We start from the raw sequence: 10,550 nt of genomic DNA, 5'->3' as shown, positions 1-10,550 counted from the left end.
TAGTCTTTTTACCGCTGCCGCAAACCATTTGGCTTTTGGGTCTCCAGAGTGTGAGTTTGGGCCTTGGTCTTGCACCAAGCTAGGTTAGGTGTAAAATAGTCTTTTTACCCCAAGTATGGATTTATGGTTGTGCATCGGAACCCAATTGTTAATTAGGTGTTGTTTTGATGATTGACAGTTTGGGGTTCTGTCAGCTAGCAGCCAGGGATGATCTGTGTGATTCGGAAGTGTGAGGTGAGTTTCCTTACCGGGTTTAGCTGGTCGAAGGCACCAATGCTGGCCCATCTTTATACTATGTTAGTATGCTAGCTGTTTTTGTGACTCTTGCATGTGTATGTGTTAATATGCTTTTCGGGCTAAGGTCCAATGCCAGGTGGGGCCCGAAGACTATTTGTATGCTATATATATGTTGCATGTGTATGTGTTTATTTGATATATGTTATATGCATGCCGGGCGAGGCCCGGTTTACTACCGAGCTCAGCTTGATGACTGGTCGGGACCCATTATATGCTTTGTTATATATGATATGTGGTAATTTGATGAACTCACTAAACTTTGTGCTTACGGTTTTCAGTTTTATGTTTCAGGTACTTCGATTTTCAAAAGGAAGAGCTCGGGATGATTGTAGAGCACACACCATATGTTTCCGCATTTTGTGTTTTACTTTGATTGGATAATGTTTTGTTAATTCTGAATCACTTTGGTTTCATGAAAATGATATTTATTAACTATTTATTAATTTAAGAACGAAATTTTACCTTATTTATTTTCCGGGCATTTCAAGTTGGTATCATAGCCTTGGTTTGAGGGATTCAGGCACACTCTTGGGTGTGTCTGAACTCAAACTGAAGATTTGGTATGTTTTTTTTTCAAAAAGAAATATATCTACTTAAGAAAATAGTTTTCTAAAACAAGAAAAGGGTGTGGTGAATGCAATCAGCCGAGCTCAAGTAAGTTTTCCCAGAATACCCATACATGTTATCTGCTATGATTTGATTTATGAATCTGTGAATCACATACTAGTTAGGGCTAAGGATCTGCTCAGTTTCTGCATGATAGAATGCTAGGAGAGATGCCTTGTTTGCCCATTATATGAGCTTGTAGACTTGCATGCTAGTTCTGATTAGCTAGTGATAGGTTGGCCTGTTATGTGATGCCTGGTAGCCTAGGAAGCATGGGATGCTATATTGGGATCGATTTGGATGCGTGGGCACTCAGTAGCGGGAGTGGGAGCTCATTATATGAGTCGAAGTATGTGGGATTGGAGTGTACTGCACGAATGCTGCTTGCTCTGTGCTTTGTGGAACTCTTAACTGATGGGAGTTAACTATTAAGTGAATATGTCAAGTCACATGTGACACAGGTTGAATAATCTCAGAGTGATGGATTTGACCCTATTGCCTAGCTCTTGTCTGATTCCAACCGTTGTAGGGATGAGTCTGTTACTCGAAGGATTATCTAAGCTTTGTTGCATGTTATTGTATTCATGAGGTGGGTGACTGGCATTATGAGGAGTTCTTCATCAGCTGATGGTCGGGTGAGGTCGGGAACCTAGGAAAGCCTAGGGATTGCTTCATTGGGATTTGTTGCGCTTTTTAGCGAGAGTTGGTGTATAGATTTGAGAAGGTGACTTAGAGGATTCAGGAGGATTCTTGAGGAAACTATGGATTGGTGTAGTAGGTAGTATTGGGCTTGTACTACTGACAGCACAGGATCCATACTCGAATCGGGGAGAGTCTTGGAGAATCTAGGAACCCTGTGGGATGAGGATTCTGGGGTATTTTCGGATCTTAGGCATGTTGTTTTGGTAAGGTGATGAGCACTCAGGGATGGGATTCAAATTCTAGTTCCGGCTCAGCAGCAGGTGCTGAGCCGATCGATGCGCGGTCGTGGGAGTTCATCTCATTGGAGATTATTCGCGGTGTTTCGGATTGGACCTTGGTGGTCTTGGGTTCAGCCAAGGAAGGGATTTTGGAGTTCTTTGATGGTCATCTCGGGGCGTTTCAGGCTGATATTGTAGTAGGGCCGTTGAGGGCTCATTTGGAGCCCAAAGCCTATGGATCCCTAGAATCCTTCAGGAAGGAGGATCCTATTGTTAGTTCCTATAATGGGGATCAGAAGGGAGTTTTGCACTATGTCCTCAGGATGGTCGAGGTAACTCAGGAGGAGGTAATCAGGATTCCTTCAGAAGCATTTGCGGGGATGTTATCTTCTGTTTTCTTTTGGGTTGTTATCAGGAATTTGTATTGCTTTGGAATTTTGATTGCGTTTGAATAAGTTATATCTCGAGTCGGTTCTCTGCTAATGTCTGGGTTATCAAGGATTGTTATATGCCATTCTGCATGCCGAGAAATCTTCGACGAATCTTTAGATGGTTGTGTCTTGTGGAGTAAGTTTTGTGTGTTCCGTTGTTGTACCAGGTCTTTGTTGGGATCAGTTTAGGAGTATTGCTTGGAGGATCTTTGGTTAGGGCTAGTGTGATAGTTCTCCAGTGAAGTTAGGGTTTAGTGGTTTTGTCATCTGTTCGGTATGATCAGCAGTTGCTTATGGAAGAACTTTGGAGTTCAAGGCACTGCCGTTGCTAGGAAAGGAACGGTAGCAGGAAGATGGTGGTATCAGTTGTGTGATTTGTTTGATCAGTGGATGTGTCAAGGGAATTGTATCTTCGTATGGACTGAAGTCGATTAGAGTTCAGTGATTCCTTGAGAATGGAAATTAGAGTGGAGGTTCTTCAGTGCATGTCAGGGATTATGGTTCTTAGTTGCAGGCATAGGAACTCAAGGAATTGGTATGGTATCATGGGAGGTGATTTGGATCATCAGACTGGTTAAGGTCTCAAGAGTATTCTTCCGGATTACAGGAGTTAGGCAATCTTTGAGATTGGCTAGTAATGGAACGCTACTTTTGGTGAGCGCAGGTCATAGGCGGTTCATGCTTTATGAGCTTTAATGGGTTAGGAATCCATCAGACTTATGGGATGAAAGAGCTTCATCGAATCCAAGTGGGGGAGAATCGATCAGAATCTCTGGGAGTTGGATCGGGTGTGGAATTAGGGCAAGTTTCGCATCCCGGACAGAAATAGAGACGACCCAAAAGGTCGTCTTGATTGAAGTTGTATAAGCTGGAAGTCCAGGAAAACTTCCAACAGCTGGTCGACACCTTCTTTGTTATGCATAGCAGGTTTGCGGATGGATCCAGATCGAGGGTTGTGTTAGAGCCTCGCTACCTGTTCTTGTCTGATGAGGGTTTCAGAATTCGAAGTATGACCCGATGTGACATCCCCTAATTTCTCTTCCAGAAAGGACCGATTTAATTTATGCTTTTCAAAATAAAATCAGAGAAATCCTTTTAAAAGATGTTGCGGAATTGGTCCCCAAAACAAAACATTATAAAAGTTTATCAAAACCTTTCTTTAAGAAATATATAATTTCCTTTTATATCAAAACCTCGGGATGTCATGTTCCGATACAGATCAAAAGCATAAACAAGACATTATAAGCCTTACAACAATTATTTACAACTACTGGCCTATAATCCAAAAATCTCTCATCATCCTCCGACTATGCTCGGGGTCCACTACCTGTAATAATAAAAAGCTGAGTGGGTCAGGCTTGGGAGCCTGGTGAGCATATAGGGTTTTCAACCCACAATAATAATAAACTTATTAAGTTCACCAATCAACAATAACCCTGATTACCCATTCCCGTTATCCTCACTTTACGTCCCTAAACACCTATCACAAGGGACCTAGCCTAAGGAATATCATCGGGATGGACACTATTGCTAAGGGGACTCCTCTGCCATACATGTCCGAAAGGCAACCATGAGGGGGATGGAGTACGCCAATGAACATTTAGTTCACCAACACCTACAAGTTGCGAACCTGCTAGTGTTCCACTGGACTGTCTAGAAAGGTCCGTGGTCGTCATCTATACTCCGCTAGACGACTACAACAACAACAACAACAACAACAACAACAACAACAACAACAACAACAACGAGGGCTCTCATCACTTTAACACCCATCGACTATTTCGTCTACCCATGTTCTACCCAACATATTTGTAGATAAAATACATATACAGTTTAAAACTTGTATAAAACATCTATTCAACAGTCACCTCAAATAAACACTTAATATAATTACACATAGCACGTATTTTATTGAAAATACTTCATATATAGGTGTAAGATGAAAGTGACTACACACTCACTTGATTTAATGATAATCGGGCAACACTTCGTTTCGTAAAACGATCGTTTCTAATAAAACCGGGAGTTTTATTGAGAAACCGGGCTCTTTGAGGGTTGTGCTTCAAAACCAAAAAGATAAATTTCTCGGGCTTCTCAGGCACTTCGGGACGTGTTTCGGGTGTTTGGTATAATACCGGGGCTTTGGGGGAAGTTGGAATGAAAGAAATATTGAAAAAGGGGTTAAAAATAACAAGTTTTCAAAATATACCCGGGAGGTCTCGCACCCTTCTATTTATAGGGGCGAGGCTCCTGATCCAACGGTTGAGAGGCTTCCATGTGGCAGTAGATCCGAAGAGGGTTCACATGGGTCGCACGTGCGAGGGGTGGGCTGCTGACCTCTGATTGGACCGAAGTCTAGGTCCGAGGTTCAGACCCGAAGCAAGAGGGAAGGGAGACAGATGGTGCGAAGGTCGGACACGCGGTAGGTGGTGCGAGGCTCGGACTAGGCTGCACACACGTCACTCCTCGGATGCACCACAGATTCGGATGACTCAGCAAATTTCGGACACGTGGCACGCATGCAGCGAAGGTGACGTGGCCGAAGTCCACCATGCGAAATTTCTCGATTTTTGTGCAAAAACTTCTAAAATCCATAACTTTCGCATACGAGCTCCGTTTTTGACTTTCTCTATATGCACACGTAGGTAAAATTACGCTCTACAACTTTCATTTAGATTTCGTCGGCTAATTTTGAATTTAATTATTATATTATTATTTTTAACAGACCGGGACATGAAATCCGTTAAAAATTCATAACTTCTTCATCCGACATCCGTTTTTGTCTGTCTTTTTACCGTTGTACTACTATTGACGAGACCTTTGATTCTCGTTTAGGTTGTGTCGGCTAAAAACCACTCGATCTAAAATTCGAGTTTTTAGTTGTCTACTGCTAAGCAGAAACTTAGAAAAATCATAACTTCGTCATACGAAGTCAGATTTGGACGTTCTTTTTATACATACTCTCGGTTTAACGAACACTACGACTTTCGTTTAGATCACTAAGGCTAAAAATTAGTTTATCAAAAACTCACTTTTTACGACATTCGGCACCGTGCCGGTTTTGTCGCGAAACTTCGACAAGTCATAACTTCTTCGTTATAACTCGGATTTCGGTATTTTTTATATATCTGTAATCCTTGTCACGACCACTACAACTTTCTTAATAGATATCGGCTTTATCTAATATTTATTTTCGACGCTCATTTTTATTCTTAATTAATTAAATCCTAATAATTAAGCATAAAACACATAATTCACATAATATTCACTTAATTCCTTTTCATTTCTTCAAAATGAGTTACAAAGGTTAAGCTAGACTATCACATCAATATTAATGCCTAGCCTAGAAACACGGGCATTACAATTCTCTCTCCCCTTAGGATGATCCCGTCCCCGGAATCACACATCAACAAACAACTGCGGGTAGCGACTCATCATGTCACTCTTCGTTTCCCAGGTGAGATTTGGCCCATTCGTATGTTTCCAACGCACAAGCACTAAATCGACCATCTTGCGTCGCAACTTCTTAGTCTTACGGTCAACAATTGCCTCAGGTTCTTCAATCAACCTCTTGTTTTCATCCAACCTTAATTCAGAAATGGAAATTATGTCGGGCACATCTCCCTGTGAACTTTCTCAAATAACACACATGAAAGGTATTATGAATACCGTTCAGTTCTTCCGATAATTCTAGCTTGTAAGCTTGATTCCCGATCCTCTGAAGAACTTTAAACGGTCCAATAAACCTTGGACTCAACTTTCCTCTTTTACCAAATCTTATAAGTCGCTTCCACGGCGAGACTTTAAGTAAAACCGAATCTCCAACTTCCAATGATATCGGTTGTCTTTTCTTGTCAACATAACTGTTTTGTCGATCTTGAGCTGCTAACATCCTTTCCCTAATCACTTTCAACTTTTCAGCAGTCTGATGGACTATTTCACGTCCCACAAACTGCTTTTCCCCAGCTTCCAGCCAACATGATGGCGTTCGACACTTTTCTCCATACAAAGCGTGATAAGGTGCCATCTTGATGCTTGAGTGGAAACTATTATTATAAGAAAATTCTACTAGAGGTAAGTGTTCATCCCAGTTACCTTGGAATTATAGGGTACATGCTCTCAACATATCCTCCAATGTTTGAATTGTTCGTTCGCTTTGACCATCAGTTTGCGGATGGTAAGCTGTACTCAAACACAACTTGGTACCCAATTCCTCTTGTAGACTCCTCCAAAACCTTGAGGTAAAATGGCTGTCACGATCGGATACAATCGTTAACGGAACACCGTGAAGCCTCACAATTTCCTTCACGTAAGAATTCGCAAGTTTATCCATAGACCATTTCTCGTTGGCTGCTATGAAATGCGCACTCTTAGTGAAGCGATCAACGACCACCCAAATCATGTCGTGACCGTTCCTTGTTCTGGGCAGTTTAGTAACAAAATCCATGGTAATGTCTTCCCATTTATCCATGGGTACATGTAAAGGTTCTAAACTCCAATACGGTTTCTGATGTTGTGCCTTAACCCTAGCACATGTTACACACTCGGCCACATACTTAGCAACATCAAGCTTCATCGTCGGCCACCAGTAATAGGGTTTTAGATCCCTATACATTTTTGTACTGCTGGGATGAATCGAGTACATGGTCTTGTGAGCTTCTTCCATCAAAAGATCTCTTACTCCTCCCGTTTTAGGTACTCAAATCCTATCTTTGAATACCTTCAGTCCTTGACCGTTTGTATCAAACACCAACGTTTTACCCAAACGTTTCTCCTTTCGGACATTTTTCTCTAAAGCTTCCTCTTGAGCTTTCTTTATACTTTCCACAATTGTCGAGACAACTTCAATTCTCAACGCTCTTAACCTTTTCTTTTCAAGATTTACCTTCTGACTGAGAGCATCAGCAACAACATTTGCTTTACCAGGGTGGTAAAGTATCTCACAGTCGTAGTCCTTGAGTAACTCCAGCCAGCGCCGCTGCCTCATGTTCAATTCCTTCTGATTAAAGAGATATTGAAGACTCTTATGATCAGTGAAAAGTTTGCATTTAGTACCATAAAGATAGTGCCTCCATATCTTTAAGGCGAATACTACCGCTGCCAACTCCAGATCATGAGTGGGGTAGTTATTTTCATGCTCTTTCAATTGCCTCGATGCATACGCTATCACTTTATCCCTTTGGGTCAGAACACAACCTAACCCAACTCCAGAGGCATCACTATAAACTGCGAAGTCATCAACTCTTTCAGGTAACGAAAGAATCGGTGCTTCACACAATCTCTTCTTTAACTTCTCAAAGGCTTCCTTATGCTTCTCATTCCAAGTATAAGTAGCTCATTTGTGGGTCAAAGCTTTTAATGGAGTAGCAATCGAAGAAAAGCCTTGGATAAATCGGTGATAATATCCAGCTAATCCTAAAAAGCTTCGAATCTCCGTAGGACTTTTTGGTTGTTCCCACTTCATTACAACTTCAATCTTTGCTGGGTCAACCATTATTCCTTCTTGGTTAACCACATGACCTAAAAATTGGACTTCTTGAATCCAAAATTCACATTTGGAGAACTTTGCATACAACTTCTCCTTTTTCAGAACTTCTAGCACTTAACGCAGATGCTTGCGATGCTCCTGCTTGCTTTTCGAATAAATCAAGATATCATCTATGAATACTATCACGGATTTATCAAGGTATGGTTTACAAACCTTGTTCATCAAATCCATGAAAGCTGCTGGAGCATTGGTTAATCCGAACGGTATAACCAAAAATTCATAGTGTTCATATCTTGTTCTAAACGCAGTCTTTTCGATATCCTGCTCTCTTACCTTTAGTTGATGGTATCCTGACCTAAGATCGATCTTCGAAAAATAGCTCGAACCTTGCAATTGATCGAACATGTCATCGATCCTCGGCAACGGGTACTTGTTCTTTATTGTTGCTTTATTAAGCTCTCTGTAATCGATGCATATTCTCATGCTCCCGTCTTTCTTCTTTACAAATAACACCGGGGCTCCCCAGGGTGATGAACTAGGTCGAATAAAACCTTTGTCCAATAACTCTGGAAGTTGTGTCATAAGTTCTTTCATCTCTGTTGGGGCTAATCGATACAGTGCTTTTGCTATTGGCATCGTTCCTGGTAATAAGTCGATACAGAATTCTACTTGTCGATCAGGGGGCAATCCGGGAAGATCTTCAGGAAAGACTTCCAGATAGTCACACACCACTGGAATATTCTGCACCTCCTTCCTTTCCTTCTTAGCATCGATCACGAACGCTAGGTATGATGTACATCCCTTGGCCAAACACTTTCTGGCTTTCATTAGGGAAATGATTCCAGAGTTTACTCTGCGTTTGTCTACATACACCATAAACGACTCTTTCCCTGGCAGGTTTACTTTTACTATCTTCTTCCTACACAATATTTCGGCATCATTGGCGCTAAGCCAATCCATTCCTAAAACTATGTCGAATCCATTTAACTCGATAGGCAATAATTCCTCGTGGAACTTATTCCCATTCAAGTCAATGAAGATGTTTTTCATACGATGGCTAACAGGTACAAACTTGCCACTAGCAATCTCGACTATTATAGCATTAACTAGTCTATCTACAGGCAAAGCTAGTTTTCTACCAAATTCATGTGAAGTAAAGGAGTAATTGGCTCCATAATCAAACAAAAATTTGGCACGCAATTCGTTTACGAGAAAGGTACCTGAAGCGACATCAGCTTCTTCTTTCGCAGCTTCGAGTGTCATCTGAAAGGCTCTCGCCTTCGGCTTTGGTGGAAGATTGGGTTTTGCTGCGTCCTTCTTCTTCGGGCAATCCCTCAAAATATGCCCTTCTTCATGGCACCCAAAACAGATGTTCTTATCGAAGGTGCATTCATTGGCATAATGCCCTAGCTTTCTACATTTGTAACAAGTGACTTCCACGCTGCATTTCCCAGCATGTTTCTTCTTACATTTTTCACACCACTTGGCTTCAGCTCATCCTCCGAATTTTCTCGAACCAGTCTTCGAGAACTTGTTCTTTTTATTGGAACCTGAAGTTCCTTCAAACTTTCTCTTTTTGCCAACTTCAACCTTGCTGGCGGCTCTCCCCTTAATCATATATTCAACAGACTTGGCAGCCCAGATAGCTGCCTCCAAAGTAAGTGCCTGACGTACTGGCACAGCATACTCCCATGGAAGTCCCTTTGCGTACCTGTCAATTTTTGCCAGCTCATCTGGGACAATACGCAAAGCAAACTCCATTTTGTCTGTAACGTTATTTGTGTATTCATCAACGGTCATACTCCCCTTCTTTAACGTTAGAAATTGGTTTTCTAGCTCAAGCACGTTTTGGGCCGAGCAGTACTTGCGCTTGAAGTGCACCTGGAACTCTGCCCAAGTCAGTTGCAGTGGCTCATTAGGGCTTAGGGTTTTCCCCAGAGTGTTCCACCAACGAGCAGCACTACCCCTGAACTGACGCACTACAAATGTGGTTTGTAACTTGCCTTGGCAACCACAAGTCATGAAAGCCAATTCCATTTCCGAGATCCAATCCATTACTCCGACGGGATCTTCTTTTCCAGTGAAAGTCGATGGCTTGCAAGTCATAAAGTCCTTATACTTGCACCTATTTCTCTCCACTCTATCCTCGTGGTTATTTCTCCCAGCCACAAGCGGTTCACTATGACCAACAGATCTACTGTTGTTTCCTTTTTCAGATCGATCGTCATTTAATTCACGTTGTTCAACAGGAACTGAAGGTTCATCCCTATTGTTCAGCAACATTTGCCTCAATTCATCCCTTTGTTCAGCCATCATGGTTTGAATCATAGTACATAGTCCAGCCATGGTGATGGGTTCTGGTGCAGCTCCTACTATAGGCACCTATTCCACCACTTGGGGTTGAGGTTGTTGGTTTCTGTTTGCATTTCCCGCTCCACTTCGAGTTCATGCCATTACAATCTATATACTGAATAAGGCGAATTTAGGCCTTTATCCTTGATAGATATTTCAATTCCCTTATCACTCCGAAACGTTTACATGTTAGTTCTAATATCGTAATCGTACGCTTAGAATCCTACACACATAAGGTTTCCAGATCCGGTCGGCAACAGACCATAGATCCGAACAAATAATGGCATATATGGCAAACATATAGCATTTAGCACATAAAAGCATTTTAGGCATCTTTCCTAAAATAAACTAGTGCTCGTGTCTAAAATATGGTAGACACTCATCTCACAATCATCACTTAGCATTCTAAGTTTAAGTCTAGAAATCCTACAATTTCTTAGTTGGCTTAAACTAATG

This window comes from Lactuca virosa, chromosome 5 (assembly GCF_052849685.1).
Source record: "Lactuca virosa cultivar CGN04683 chromosome 5, Lactuca_virosa_CGN04683_v6, whole genome shotgun sequence".
Lineage (NCBI taxonomy): Eukaryota > Viridiplantae > Streptophyta > Magnoliopsida > Asterales > Asteraceae > Lactuca > Lactuca virosa.
Note: the sequence above shows the minus strand (reverse complement) of the source record.